Below are 17049 nucleotides of genomic sequence, written 5' to 3'. Positions count from 1 at the left end.
CGGCATTTTTCATTTGTGTCAATATCAGAACCCAAGAAAGTTGTTGAAGACTTTATGGAACCTGAATGGATTCAAGCCATGCAAGAAGAACTTCAATAGTTCAAGCTGAATAATGTTTGGGAACTTGTCAAGCGTCCTGACCCTCACAAGCATAACATTATTGGCACAAAATGGATATATCGAAACAAGCAAGATGAGCATGGTCAAGTCGTCAGAAACAAAGCATGTCTTGTGGCTCAAGGATATACTCAAGTTGAAGGAATTGACTTCGATGAAACATTTGCTCCTGTAGCTAGGCTTGAAGCTATTCGCATACTGCTAGCCTATGCTAACCATCACAACATCCTACTATATCAAATGGATGTGAAGAGTGCATTCCTCAACGACAAGATAGAAGAAGAAGTGTATGTTGCTCAACCACCTGGCTTTGAAGATCCAAAACATCCTGATATGGTGTACAAACTAAACAAAGCACTGTATGGCCTCAAACAAGCTCCTCGCGCTTGGTATGATACGATCAAAGACTTCCTAAAGAGCAAAGGCTTCAAACCTAGATCCCTCGATCCCACACTCTTCACGAAGACATATGATGGTGAACTGTTTGTGTGCCAAATATATGTGGATGACATTATCTTTGGCTGCACCAACCAGAAGTATAGTGATGAGTTTGGATACATGATGCAAGAGCAATATCATATGTCCATGATGGGTGAGCGGAAGTTCTTCCTTGGTCTTCAAATTCGTCAGCAAAGGAATGGCATCTTCATATCTCAAGAAAAATATCTCAAAGACTGTCTGAAGAAGTTTGGAATGCAAGATTGCAAAGGTTACACGACGCCAATGCCAGCCAAACACCATCTTGGTCCCTACGATAATGGTAAAGAGTTCGATCAAAAGGTATACCGCTCCATGATTGGTTCCTTACTTTACCTATCTGCATCTAGGCCAGATATTATGCTTAGTGTTTGCATGTGTGCTCGATTCCAAGCGGCACCAAAGGAATCGCATCACTTAGCTGTGAAGCGAATTCTTAGATATTTGGCTTACACCCCAACACTCAGATTATGGTATCCAAAGGGCTCAAGATTTGACTTGGTTGGATTCTTGGATGCTGATTATGCTGGAGACAAGGTTGATCGCAAGTATACATCAGGCACATGTCACTTTCTGGGACGATCACTTGTCTATTGGTCTTCAAAGAAGCAAAACTGTGTATCACTCTCAACTGCTGAATCTGAATACATTGCTGCTGGATCTTGCTGCGCTCGGCTTCTGTGGATGAAGCAAACTCTCAAGGACTATGGCATCAATCTGAAACAAGTACCTCTCTTCTGCGACAACGAAAGCGCAATCAAGATTGCCAACAATCCAGTCCAGCACTTGAAGACAAAGCACATTGAAATTCGTCATCACTTTCTCAGAGATCATGTCATGAAGAAAGATATTGACATCATTCACGTCAACACTGAAGAGCAACTGGTAGATATCTTCACAAATCCCTTGGATGAGAAAAGGTTTTGCAAGTTACGGTGTGAGCTAAATATCTTGGAATCCTCAAATGTCCTATGATCAGGCACACATCCTAACACGTATGCATGTTGATGACTCAAATGTGCAACGCACGAAGTAAAGTATATCTTCAATAAATGAAGACTTACATTCTGAGTGTGAATACATTAATGTGGAATTTGACTTCGGAGCGCCCCGATAATTGCGCACCGTGTCTGGGTCTAATACTTCCCTATACGGTGGGTAACGCCACCACCAAATTTCTTGGTTTAAAGTGTTTCGCTCATGGTGTTATTGTTGAATATCTTCGCATTTGATTTGTCTTCAACTTTCAACTTATCTTCATGATTTACTTCACTATGTCGATTTGATTGCTTTCTCATATATATATATACTAGTATTCTGTCCTCTACAGCATTGACTTATAGCTATGTCTTCCTTGTTGAATCTTTTGAACTAAGTGAATGTGATCGGACCCTAATCTCTCTATGCTTACTATCTCAAAATCTATCTGTCCAAATCATATGCATTCTATGGAAACTGTCGAATGTCTTCTCTGCATCCTTGTCAGCAGAAGACACAGAAACAAACATCAAGTCCTTTTAAATGATTCATCATTATTGTTGAAATCCGGAGAAGCCGAAACAACCATCCGACAAACTTGGCGGGCGTGGGAACGTGGGATAACTCTGAGTATGTTGCATGCGTGCCACGTGTCCCTCGGATGTGAACAGGCAGGGGCACCTACGTAATTGCGCTATGCTGCACACCTTCTTATAAATACGTGTCCCCTGCGGTCAAGAAAACCTTCTTCCACCTCTCCACCTCGTCAAAACCCTAGTGCCACCGCTAGCTCTCGACGACGCCGGCGACGAAGCGCTTAGCTGCCGCGACTTCTCCGACGCCGTCTTCATGCCGACCGCGGACATCGTCCTCTCCGCCGCCGCCGTAGGTGTCCTCCGTCGCCAAGTTAGGGCATGGTGGATTGAACTGCTCGGTCTCCTATTCATCCCATCAAGCAGTTCTTCATGTGGTAAATATAACTCTATTTTTACCATCTTTTTGATCCTCAATGATTCATCCTATTTACCAAAATTGGTTTCTGCCTATACGATGTTAGATCTATTCTGTCTGTATCTCATACTGCCTAGTATATTCACTTAAGCTTCTTATATAGTTAGATTCCTCACTTGTACTTATTCACGGATTCGTACAAATCTGGAACCAACTCTCAACACATAAGTGAATGTCTTCGCAACATGAGGTCAATGTCTTCAAACTGATTTATCTTCCAAATCTTCTGAGAATGCATATGACCTCTTCCCCTTCCCTCGCATATCTAATGCTGTCACAGGTACATGTCCATGGGAGAATCCCTTGGTTCTCATAGTCTGCATTCGTTTGCAGAATTCCTACAGCAACACATTAACTCTCCTGAAGCTAGTTCCTGTTTGACCAGCAAGCGAAAGCCCTTGAAGCCTTTGAACATATTGAAGCCATTCAGTTTGAAGTTCATGGCTACAGAGAAGTCGGTGAGGAAGGGTGGCAGACAGCATCAAGGGGGAACATCAAAAGATTTGCCTGATGACCTCGCAAAAATGTACAAGACAGATCCTGAAGAGGATTATAATCAGCGCAAGACCCGAATCCAATGGATTCGACGATATTGGGCTGAACAATGGTTCAAGTACAAGTTCGTGACTCAGGAGTACGCTGAGAAGAATGCTATCAAAAGTCCTTGGGGGATATTCTCTATCGAGGCCTTCCCCCCCCCCCCCAAGAACAGAGCTGAAGCTATTGCACAAGAATTCTATCCTTGTATGGTCCATGGACCTCAACCTAAAAATTCCGACCCATCATCATTGCTCTGGTGTCGTGACGATAATCTCTTCAAGCGCAACTTCCTGCATGCAAAGGCATCAGCAAAGGAAAACAAGAAGTCATGGGGATTAGATTTCAATCCTGGTACCTCTGCTCCCCGAGATGACGGCTCACGTGATGCGGAACCCAATGAAATCGGCCCCTTTTCAAACCTTGATGGCCTCATCTCATACATCTTGGTACAAGGTGCCAAAGTGGATCATTCTGAAAATGATGCTGACACTGATGAAGCCCCAGCTCCACCTCCAAAGCCCCTGAAGCTAAAGAAGATTAAGGCTTCAACATCAGCTGCACCTCCAAAAGCTTCACGTGTGAAGCCACTGGCCACTGCACCTCCTGAAGACAGTGTGCAGTCTGAAGATCTTTCACGCATCTCCAAGAAGACGGAGAAGAAAAAGAAAATCATCAAGAGTATTGATCAGACATTGACTCCTGCTGCCATTCTGCGTGAAGAGCACATTGATCTCTCCAGTGATGACAATCTTGCAGATGATGCCCTTGAGCAACTGATCAAGAGCAAGGAAGAAGCAGAGATCTTCAATAATTTGCCTCTCTTTGATGTGGCAATCATCCATAACTTCATTGATGAGTGGTTTGACACACCAAATCTCAGCTTTGATGATTTTCAAGTTCCCATTGGCCTCAGCGTCTCCTTCAATGGCGCTATTGCTTCTGAGCTAGCTATTGCTCAGCGCATTGTCGAAGTGAAGCACAAGATTGACTATGAAAAGCCTCAGTTCAAGAAGCATGTGGCCATGCTCAACGTGCAAGATGTCAAAAACTTCAAGATCATGCTGCACGAGCTCAAAGAAGCCTTTCACAAGAAGCGTGAAGAAGCTCGAGGCTCTCGAGAGCGCATGAAGAATCTGGCTGACAAGTGTGTGCTAGCCTACAATGAGGCTGAGAAGCGCAAGGCTCTTGGTCGTCCTAGCATCGACCCCAGGATGGCTGCAAAGAAGAAGAAGCTATCAACTGTCCAACCTGCACCTTCGAGGCAGGATGAACCTCGCATAGTCTTCCCAAGCAGCATGACTGGCTCGAAGCCAAAGGCCCTGTCAACCGCTTCAGAACAGAAGAAGACGAGGGTTGCAGAGGCTGAAGCCAGAAAAAGGAAAACCTCAGAAGCCTCTGATGTTGCTCCCTCCAAGAAGAAGCGCAAGATCAAGAAGAATCGGGCTGCTCCCACAGAGCCCTTAGTTGTTGAACCTATCTCAGTGGTTCGCCCTGCATCTGAACACCAAGAACGACGAATGATTTTTCATGAGCCTGCTTCCACAGAGGCTTATGAAGCTGAAGAGATTCCAGCAGTTGATCCCATCGCTGCTAAAGACATTGGTCACCATGACAATGTTGAAGATGATGAAGTTCTTCCTCAGATTGAACACAACGTGGTATCATCGCCTGTTCTCACGAACAGCGAAATCATCAGCATTGGTCGTCCTCTGACGCCAATTGCTCAGGATGCATCATGGGCTGATCGCCCGCAACAACAAGAATCCCCCAGTACTCCCCAACAACAACAAGTCACACCATCTGTGCAAGTTGAAGAGGATGAGGCCCAACCAACTCCATCACCAAAGGCGTCGCATGTATTGCAAAGGCTTCGCAAAGGACCAAGGCCTCAAGTCCCTCTTCCGAGCATTCCAAAAGGAGAAGTGCACCACAAATCTGTTGCACGTGAAGTGTTTTCAGAAGCCACTCCAACTGTGAATGTCTCCGTGTCTGAAGCCCAAGCTGCTGAAGACAATCCGGCTGCATCAGCCGATGACGAACATCAAGAAGAACGTGTCCCTACTCCCCCCATCACTGAAGAAGTTGTTCCTGAAGTGAACGTGTTTGTGCCAGACCCTCCAGCTCAACAAATGGAGGTTGAAAACGTTGAGGCTGCCACCATCAACACAAATGAAGCCAATGACGTAGTCATGGCTGAAGCTAATGTGGAGCCTGCACCAAGCAACATGCCAGAAGTCAATGCTGCAACAGCTCCTGAAGCTTCTGTTGTGCAGCCTGAAGCCACTATTGTTGCCACTGCTCCTGTTCCGCCACCAAGGCCCTATACAATTGAGCAAGCATACAACCATGGGGAGCTAATCACAATAAGATGGCCCGTTCTGGTTCCTCCGCTTAATGTCTCTGGTCCTCAGTTTGATTATCACATTGAGCATAGGCCTCAGGTCCAGAAACCAAAGCCAAGACTGCCAAGGTTTCCAGGTACTGCCACTTCTACAGGGTCCTTTAATGCAAATAGCTTCAAAAGCCACAACACCTTCTTTGACAGCTCAAAGAACCCCTACTCAAGGCCAAGAATATCATCTGATCGTTTCTGGAATCATCAGCAACGAAGATATTACTCCTGCGTTCTGTATGATCAAGGGCGCATTTTCCCTCATATGCGCCTCGACACTGAAGCCATTGCTGGACTGCCATGCTTAGAAGAAGCACTTGACTGCTTTCGTGATGCTGGTCTGCTCAGCTTTGTGACAAACAAAGAACATTGGAATGAGGAACTTCTGTTTCAGTTCTATGCTACCCTCCACATTCACGGCTACAACAGGGATACAAAAACATGGGTTCTTGAGTGGATGACAGGAAATGTTCATCATGAAGCCAAAGCTCTTTACATCATTGAGCTTACAGGGTTATCCACTCCCGGAGAGCTGTATGAACCTGGTTGTCAAAATCACCACAATGCACTAGAGAGCATCTTCCATAAGCCAGAACCCAACATGAGCCAGATGTTGAGCATGATGAAGCCATTGCCACATGACGCGGAATACCCAAAGGAGTTCTTTGTTGATGACCTTGAGTATCTGCCACGCACAATATATCACATCATCAGGCGGACTCTATGGCCAATCAAAGGGCATTCATCAGCTGCAAAACTTGAAGGAGCCATGAAGACATTGGTCTTTTACATCCTCAATGGCATTAGCTTCAATGCACAAGATTTCTTCCTCCAGCAACTGGCTGCATCTGGATCTGACCTTTTTGGTCTGAAATTCTATGCTCCATGGGTCATGCGCCTCATCAAGCTACACTCTGCTATCAACTATCAGCCCTCTACTTGCAATCATGTGATCTTTCTACCAGAGGTTGATATGTCAGTTGAAGCCATATACCCTGAGCCTGCCAAGAAGCCTCTTTGTCTTCAAAATGCTGACCACCAAAGCTTCACTCAGCCTATGGAAGGAGTCCAAGCTGTAACTCGAGTCTATCCGATGGCTGGAAACACTCGTCTGCCTCATCGTGCACCAACTGAAGCTACTAAGAGCACAATTGCTCAAAGGCCAAAGAAGCGCTCTCGGGTCCTAAATGACCAAGAACTTCTTGTGGCACTGGATCAGAAACAAGACAAGCATCACTTTTGGCTCAAGCGACAGATGCAAAGCCTCTTGGTGGACGTAAATCGCATTCGAAATCTTGCCACCAAGAATGCACTTGTCACTCACGAAACCTGTCGGTGATCATGGAAGAGTTTGACATTGCTCATTGCTGAAGCAGATTTTCAAGACAATGGCTTCACTGAAAGATTCAAGTTTGACTCCACTCCTCCACGGAATGTTGTCCTACGTCGAACTCCATCCCTTGAAGACTCTGACTATTCTTCCTCCGCGGCAACTGTGAATGCCAACGTGATCGATGATGAAGACGATGCTACCTCACCGCCCCCTACTTCTGCATGCATCGACACTGCACCAAGTTCGTCTGCGCCACCAAGCAACAACGACAACCCTGCTGCTTCACCTACTCCTCATGAGGACGAGTAGATGCTCTATGTCTTCAAACCTTTTTGGTCACTAGTAAGTGTGCACGTGCAACGCACGTATCGTTAAGAAGTTATGGTTCGCTCTTTTCTAACCTCTCCTACTAAGGGGATAAGAGCATCTACAATCAGATTGGACAAATATGACCCACAGATTGGACAAATATGACCCACCCCGTACAAATATGACCCACCCCATATTTGTCCACTGACACATCTGTGCAGTTTTCGGAAGTGTCTGCTTTTGTCCATCCACGCGGCCATGCCCCCAAATTGCCATTCACATGCATATGATTGGTTAGGATGAAGAAAGAATGGAGAAAGAAATAAAGTGGTCTGGGGTGGACCGCATTCAATGTAGCAGACTGTCTAGACACCTGCATTTCTTTTCCATATATGAATTGAGTTTGAGTTTTCGCAAACAGCCAAAACATATGATGAAGTAGGGGGGGTCCAATTGGGTGGCCTTTTTCTTTCTCTCGTACGTGTCTGGATTGTCCATCCGAACAAATGGGGACAAAGTAACGAGGGTTCAATTCTAGATTGTCTAAGTGTGGCGATAGTTTGCTTCCTCCGTTCCGAGTCCCACCTCGCTCCATCACCCGTGCTTAAGTGAACCGAAAATCTATCGACAACATACCATTCTTGACACGTTTTATCTTCCGATGGACACAACAATCTATTGATCACCATTAAAAGAGTGTACGATGTTAGTTATAACCAACTAACTACAAGATAGTGGTATTCACCTAACCAATTTTACGAACACCTAAACTTTTACCAACATTGTTAGTTCATGCACAAATTTATTGTTCACTTCCTCACACACACAACTTCATTTAAAATAAAACCAGGTGGCCGGGTCTTCAGATGGTTAATCTCTTCATAGACGTTCCAGATGCAGCATATTGAGAACATCTTGGCCTATATGATAATGAAGAAAAAAAAGTTCATAAGAAGTATGTTAGTAACCTTAAGATAAATATGAATTACCCCCTCCGTTCAACAATATAAGATCATTTTTCAAGCTAACATTTCTTGAAAAATATTCTTATATTATGGGACGGAGGGGGTACCTTTTACGAATAACTTTGAAACCATTATTCTCTGATTTGAAACCACAATCTCCCACACTTATGTCTTCTCAAGAAGTACTCCAGTGATACTTTTTGCCAAGCGAAACATCAAAACAGCTAAGAAATATCAAGATAGCTTACAAACAGAAAATGAGTTAATTAGTACTCCCTCTGTAAGGAAAGATAAGAGTATTTAGATCACTACTCTACTGATCAAATAACTCTTATATTTCTTCACAGAGGGAGTACTATCATATTATACTCGAGAAAATAGAATTCTTTCAATATCCAAATTAGAAACCATTGATGATTTAGTATAATTGACACATTTACTGGGGATATGACATGCTATCTGCTCTCTGATATCCCATAACATTACTAAAACAGAGATTGTTTGCATATAGATCACTGTATTTCTGCTAAAAAATAATGGCTGAAACTTGACTTTAAAATGAAATGCTTGAATGTATCTGTTGTGAAAAAAAACAATAATGGAAAAATGGGAGTCGCATACCAGCCCCAGACCACAATAGCTTCAGCTTGGGATCTTGTTGCTAATTGAAGTGGATTAATATATGGTAAATTGAATTAAAATAAAGTAAATGTGTCTCATAAATGCAATAAATCTTTGAAAAAATAATTGATGACGGAGATTCAAGAAAAAAATGCAATGCGGCTCAGCTGAAAATTTGGGATGAATTGCTTTCAGGAAAATAGAATATGTCTAAATTAGTGCATGGCCGATGACAGAAATTATTGATCAAAGTATCATCCACAATAATTGTGTTCATCTTGCATTGTTGGTTCACATGTCAGCATTATCTAAACATGAGCTTCTTATACTTCAAAAATCTATCTATATGAATAAGTATACCGAGTGTCTGACATGCTAAAAAAGGAGCATGGTAGAAGCTGCAACACATGATTGGAGATAATCCACTATTTATATTTACCTAGCAACATGGAGTCTTAGTAGACAATACTCAGGTAAGAACCAGATTGTTATGGCAGGAGATGCCTGACGAATTACTTCAGAACCAAGATTGGTGACACTACTAATTGATCCATTGTCGATCTGGTTCACGAGCTGCCACTTCACACAGTAGCTGCAATTGAAGTTACAAATTAGTAAAAGTTAAACTGACAAACAAGAAGTAGCTCCAGCTCCTGCTTGAAACTCATACCATTTCTATTACAATTTGTAAAAATGCCTAACCTGCAAATGGTAATTGGCATGCTTTGGCAATCACCGGGGAGCATCCACATACAAATGGTAAGTAGCAAAGCGTTGCAATGAACATGTAGTTCCCACCTTCTTCCACTGTCTCCACTCTCAAGCGGTCACTGCACTCTCTTCTCTCTGACAGTTGCACATCATTTTTCATTTCTATAAGAAACAAAGAGTTTGATGGACAAAATATTTTATGAAACTTATAAAAGTCAAAAGCATCTACAAAATGAAAATCAAGTACGTTTACTATTTATCTCTTCTATCATCATTGTTGGATTTAAAGTTAATGTAATGGAGCAAATGCAAGGAGGAACATATTGATCAGGTTGATGGCAGTATACTTAAACAGTGTCTCCAACTTCCTCTTAAGTTTTTCTAATTCCCTCCACAGATTCAGAAATCACAAGTCACCTCAGTTTTCTGTTCATAACAAACGGTGGAACTGCACGTAGATGGCCAAAACCAGGATTTCGAGTAATTTGTCGAGCTCCACATTCTGGGTCTCCGGCGCGTCAAAAAAAATTGTGGGTCGATGCATGTCTGACGTGCGCAAAGAAACAGCAGTGGCAATGCTTCAGTCTTTGACGTGAGGAAACAGCGGGGCAGCACTTGCTTGCAACGGCAGCGGCCTTTGCTGGTGTTGGTGGAGCAACATCTGCGACATGGGGTAATAGTCTCAGTGTGCATCTGTTGTTCTTTGATTGCTAGTAAATAAAAAGACTACAAACATAAAGAGCTATGGCATTGTATATTTTGTATGTCTGGAGATCAAAACATCAAACTTTCTTGAAAGCACGAGGAATTTTTTTCATTGAACAGCATAAATATTATTGTTGTTGTTTTCCCGGGAGAAGTACCATGTGAGTCTCAAGCTGGTCTATAGATATCATATAGTCTGTGACGCCCCCGATTCAATCGTGCACTAATCATGCACGCAAACGTGTACGATCAAGATCAGGGACTCAGGGGAAGATATCACAACCAAACTCTAAAACATAAATAAGTCATACAAGCATCATAATACAAGCCAGGGGCCTCGAGGGCTCGAATACAAGTGCTCGATCATAGACGAGTCAGCGGAAGCAACAATATCTTAGCACAGACATAAGTTAATCAAGTTTGCCTTAAGAAGGCTAGCACAAACTGGGATACAGATCGAAAAAGGCGCAGGCCTCCTGCCTGGGATCCTCCTAAACTACTCCAAGTCGTCATCAGCGGCCTGCACATAGTAGAAGGCACCTCCATTGTAGCAGGAATCATCGTCGATGGTGGCGTCTGGCTCCAGGGCTCCAGCATCTGGTTGCGACAACCAGGTAGAAGGGAAAGGGGGAAAAGAGGGAGAAAAGCAACCGTGAGTACTCATCCAAAGTACTCGCAAGCAAGGAGCTACACTACATATGCATGGATATATGTGTAAAGGCCATATTAGTGGACTGAACTGCAGAATGCCAGAATAAGAGGGGGATAGCTAATCCTGTCGAAGACTGCGCTTCGGGCAGCCTCCGTCTTGCAGCATGTAGAAGAGAGTAGACTGAAGTCCTCCAAGTAGCATCTCCAAGTAGCATCGCATAGCATAATCCTACCCGGCGATCCTCTCCTCGTCGCCCTGTTAGAGAGCGGTCACCGGGTTGTATTTGGCACTTGGAAGGGTGTGTTTTATTAAGTATCCGGTTCTAGTTGTCATAAGGTCAAGGTACAACTCCAAGTCGTCCTGTTACCGAAGATCACGGCTATTCGAATAGATTAACTTCCCTGCAGGGGTGCACCACATAACCCAACACGCTCGATCCCATTTGGCCAGACACACTTTCTTGGGTCATGCCCGGCCTCGGAAGATCAACACGTCACAGCCCCACCTAGGCACAACAGAGAGGTCAGCACGCCGGTCTAAATCCTATGCACGCAGGGGTCTGGGCCCATCGCCCATTGCACACCTGCACGTTGCATACACGGCCGGTGAGCAGACCTAGCAACCTCCATTACAAAGGAAGTTGCGTTAACGCAGTCCAACCCGGCGCGCGCCGCTCAGTCGCTAACGTCAAGAAGGCTTCGGCTGATACCACGACGTCGAGTGCCCATAACTTTCCCGCGTAGTTGGTTAGTGCGTATAGGCCAGTGGCCAGACTCAGATCAAATACCAAGATCTCGTTAAGCGTGTTAAGTATCCGCGAACGCCGAACAGGGCCAGGCCCACCTCTCTCCTAGGCGGTCTCAACCTGCCCTGTCGCTCTGCCTCAAAGTAATAGTCGGGAGCCGTCGGGAACCCAGGCCCACCTCTACCGGGATGAAGCCACCTATCCTTCCAGCCCCCACATCGGAATCACTTGCGGGTACTCAACAAGCTGACCCGACTTCAGTCACCATCTGTATAGTATGTATATATGTATAGTATATACCCGTGATCACCTCCCAAGTGATCACGGCCCGATAGTGTAGCAAGGCAGACTAACAAGAATGTAGGGCCAATGATGATAAACTAGCATCCTATACTAAGCATTTAGGATTGCGGGTAGGGTATCAATGACTGTAGCAACAATGACAGGCTATGCAGCAGAATAGGAGTAACCGAACAGTAACATGCTATACTACTCTAATGCAAGCAGTATAGAGAAGAATAGGCAATATCTGGTGATCAAGGGAGGGGGGCTTGCCTGGTTACTCTGGCAAGGAGGGGTCGTCGGTGACGTAGTCGATCACAGGGGCATCATCGGTCTCGGGGTCTACCGGAGAGAAGAGGGGGAAGAAGCAGTAAATATAAAGCAAACATAGCATAACAGGATAACCAGCAGAGCTAGGCTTGTTCTAACGTGGTGCTACACTATACCGACGAGGGGGGAAGTCAACCGGGAATGTTTTCCCGGTTCCGGACCTGTGTTAGACAAATGACTGGAGGGGAAAAGTCCCACGTTCAGCATGCTAGGGGCATGTGACAGATTAACGGACCGCGTATTCGGATTCGTTGGATTTTTCTGAGCAACTTTCATATAGAAAACATTTTCATCCGACTTACGGGTTAATTTCTATGAATTTCTAAAGATTTAACCATTTTCAGAAATTATTTAAATTAACAGAAATGAATTATGACGTCAGCAGAGTGTCAGCATGACATCAGCAGGTCAACAGACCCGCTGACTGGTCAAACTAGCCAATTGGTCCCACCTGTCATTGGCAGTGGGCTAACAACAATTCATTTTAATTTAAACAGAATAATTAGTGATTGGACCCCACTAGTCAGTGACTCATTAGTTTAGCTAATTATGTTTATTTAGGAAAATGATTTAATTAGGTTAAAAAGGAGGGGGGGTGTGGCCGAGATGTGGATGAGCGGCGGCGACCGGAGATGTGGACGAAGGCGAACGGAGGCAGCGGGGCTCCACATCTCCACCTGGTGGCACCAGGAGAGGTTGCCGACCGCGGCGAGGCCCGTGGACAAGGCCAGCAGGCACGGGGCCGCCGGTGGCCGTGGCAACGACGGAGGACGGCGGCGAGGGCGCTCGGGCCGCGGATCTGGAGGAGAGGAGGGGCGGAGCGAGCGATGGCGAGGGAGGGAGAGTTGATAGGGATTGAGGGAAGGCCGAGGGGAAGGAGAGGTGGATCTTTATCCACCCGCGACGCCTGTAGCGGTGTGGTCAATGAGGTGGGTTCGGCGGCGACGGCGGGCACGCCTCGGTCGCTTGAACAGAGAACGGCGGGAGGAGGAGGAGGCCGTGGTGGGCTGGGTTCCAGGCACTGTGCACTTAGGCCCAGTCCTCATCAGTAGCCTAGGCCCTTTTTGTATTTATTTGTTTTCTGTTTACTAGTTTTCTATTTTATTTTCTATATATTTTTGTTTTATAAAATATACAAGTAGTACCTAAATTAGTGTTACAAAATACCCCAATGCCACAAAAAGTTTGGTGACAAAATAAAATAGTTTAGTAATTTATTAATTGTAAAAGGCATTTAATTAATTGCTTTTGCTACTGATTAAATCCGTATAGTTCATTTAAGCATTTTATAAAAGCTTGGTTTCTCCACCATAATTGCTTACGATTTATTTGAAACAACCCGAACATTTTAGTTTTAATTTTTGAAAACTTTTGTTGTTTGCTTTTCTTTTGAAATTGAATTTGAATCGGTTTCGAACTAACGTGAGATTAGCAATAGTAATCGAGGTGACGTGACATTATTAGCAGAGGTTACTGTAGCTTGATTATCCGGGCGTCACAATTCTCCTCCACTACAAGAAATCTCGTCCCGAGATTTAAGAGGGGAACTAGAGGGTAAGGTCTGGTTACGGAATTCTAACGAATCTTCTCGTTCTTGGTTGCTCTTCTCGAAGTGGTCGATCCTTTTCGTTGATGTATTCATTTCTCTGCTTTAGGTCATCATGATGAAGTCGGCATCCTTTCTTCGGGAATTCCATCGTACTTTCAAAAGAATAAAGGGTGGGTATTCCGGGGGAACGAACCTCTGCAAGGTTAACTATCTGGTCAATAACATCGACGAAGGTGGTGGGAAGTAACTCTCGAATTGAAACTTAAGAAAGTATCAAGAGCAAAGTAAGGAGGTATCATGGGAAGTTTCGAGCGGGCAGGCAATCGTTTGATGCCTGTTACAAGGCGTGAAAGGGGTTCAGAGCAAGGGGAATAAGCAGTGTGTCTGATACCAGAATAGATCACTACGAAGGTGGCTCGTGATCTCTCATACGAAGCCAAGCGTGAGGATTAGCTTTAGGAACATGGGTGTATAGGAGAGTCAGGTTTCAATCCTGTGGAACTGTGGGTTATGGGCCCACCATGTGGGTTAAAAGTATTAAGGGCGGAGATGTCTTGCGTGATCATGCAAGCAAGGTATGTCAGAGGGTAGCCTATCAGTTATGTCGGCAACAACAGCGATACCAAAGGCAAGGGACGAAGAGAACCATTTTCCTGCTCGTTGAACGAGGCGGACCAATAGGCAAAGTTCTCGTCCATCGGTGGTTACCGGAATGTCATCAACAATAGTAACAGGGTCTTACAGACAGAGCGGTACAACAAGGTGCTTACCTAAGCAGGGAATTATCTCTGCTCAGTTAAGTCAGATTACAGGAAGGGCTAAACAAAAGAATGGAAAGGAAAACGTGATTATCATATTAAACAGAACAATGGAAAGAAAAATTATGATTATACACAATTATTAGGACAATATCCTTTCCATGTACAAGCAGAACATGGCATACAGGGTAGGAGAGCAAGTACCCAACCATTCAGAAAAGAGGCAAGGATTAATCAAGATGTTACCCATACAACGGTGTTTGGATAACTAGGCAACAAACATTTAGCTTTGGGCTTCAAATGTTTTTGTTGAAAATCGAAGTACCATAGACATGCTTCGAGATAGCATTGACATGGTCTTCAAGCAAAGGTCAGACTTGGATATACAAAGGATTCATCAGGAACAACTTATAAAATAAGTTTCACAATTTCCTCATGGAAAAATGGTTAACCTTGCTAAGATGGAAACTATAACAATTGGTCCTCCGGCCAGGTGTGCTAGGCATGACATCACCTTACCGGGTCATATAAAGACCAATGTTCTGACTCTTGGAAAATGTTCCAACCATCATATCTGACCAAGATTCAGATCTGATTGGTGTCAGGATACCTCAGACTTGGGATGCCTGAGAAGAAAGGTGCAACACAAATTGACGGGATGACACTGTAAGATTCTCAGGAAATGAACTATGAAGTAATTTCCGTTAACAAGAGTTCATGACGGTGTCCTGGACTAGGGGGTACTCAACGCGTCGTCTCCCGATCAGTTGGATTGGGCCGAGGACCCCCATGGCCGTATACTCATAGGCCAGTCCGGACAGCTGCCGCATACAAGGAAGAATCAACAAGACTTGGCGATCAAGACAAGGACTCCTCCCCCACCGGCGTATTCGGCTAGGACTCTTGTTATCCTAGGCCTCTGGTGCATTATATAAACCGGGGCCAGGCTAGTCGATAGACATATACAACAACAATCATACCATAGGCTAGCTTCTAGGGTTTAGCCTCTACGATCTCGTGGTAGATCTACTCTTGTACTACTCATATCATCAATATTAATCAAGCAGGACGTAGGGTCTTACCTCCATCGAGAGGGCCCGGACCTGGGTAAAACATCATGTCCTTGCCTCCTGTTACCATTGATCCTAAGATGCACTGCTTGGGACCCCCTACCCGAGATCCGCCGGTTTTGACACCGACATTGGTGCTTTCATTGAGAGTTCCGCTGTGTGATCGGCGAAAGGATCAATGGCTCGACTGCAGGTCAACTGCGACGTTGGCTTCTTCGTCACCAGCTCGACTGGTCACCTTGGCTTGACGGAGGACTGCGCCCTACCTCCGATCGTCATGTTCGGATGAAGGCCTTCATCAACACCAACTCCGACCTCTATCAAGATCATGGAGGAGTCATCCATGAAGCTCGGGGGCTCAACGTCAACATTGCCCTCAGGCGACCGTGCTGTTTTTCTGGACAACAAACTTGTATCCGCCGCCACCGCCTCCTCGAGTGTCGCCTAAACGATTACTTCGGTGGAATTATGCGGAATTAAGTCTACAACAACCCTGCAAAAATTTCGTCGAGTTCCGATGGAGGAATCTCCGGCAATCTCCGATATACCGGAGCCCTGTTGAATCTGGACGAGAATCCGGACGAGTTTAGGGCGTGGTATCCAGCGTCTAGCTCGGATGTCCTTTGGAGGATCCAACCGTTGATTTGCTGCGGAATTCCCTTATCTACCACCTGCCAAAAATTCAGCTCGATCCGACCGTCCAAACTCCGGGAAACTTCCGATTAGTGCATCACTTTTTGGATCTGTTTTCTGCGCGAAAACGAATCCGACCCGAGTTCGTCTTTTTTATGAACGGGATTTCGGACATCCTTTTTGAAGGAAGTTTTGTATGGGGTATTGTGTTTTGTTCCCGAACACATCCCACTAACTTTAAGATCTTTTGAACATGATCTTCAACATCATGCTGGTGTCAAACCAGTCCGGCAATATTGCTCCACGGCTGCCGACCTGCGCTAGACACGTCGTCACTTTGTTGAGCCAAGCTCAACTTCTTCGGATCATCATCTTGGCAAGCCGAACAAGAGTCCGGCATCGCGAAGGATAAATCATCACCAACATCGCCGCCCCACGGATTACACGGAGCGGGCATACCGGCATCGCCGCACGGTCGCTTCATCAAGCCGGCATCGACCACGTCACGACCTGCATCGGCAGGGCCGCACTATTGCTTCTTCAAGCTGGTGTCCATCACGCCGACCTACTTCGACATCTCGGCTGGACCGGGGGCTTCGCCATCTCTTCATCAACCTACTCCGGACACTTCGGCGTCACTAGCCGACCAGGCATGGGTGCGCGGATCGAGTCCCAATTTTGGGAATCACCTTCCTTCGGATTGCTACAACAAATAAACCAGGTGCTATTAATCCTAGTATTTCTTTTTGCTTGTTTGGGTTAAATTTTTCCCAAGGAATTATTACTCTGGTTAGTCCAGCATATGTACACAGGTCTATCAAATGGTGGCCGCATTATCGACGGTCGCATGATGGTTCGGTCAGTTTCCGTA

The sequence above is a fragment of the Triticum aestivum genome, chromosome 7B, assembly GCF_018294505.1.
Source record: "Triticum aestivum cultivar Chinese Spring chromosome 7B, IWGSC CS RefSeq v2.1, whole genome shotgun sequence".
In the NCBI taxonomy this organism is placed as follows: Eukaryota; Viridiplantae; Streptophyta; class Magnoliopsida; order Poales; family Poaceae; genus Triticum; species Triticum aestivum.
Note: the sequence above shows the minus strand (reverse complement) of the source record.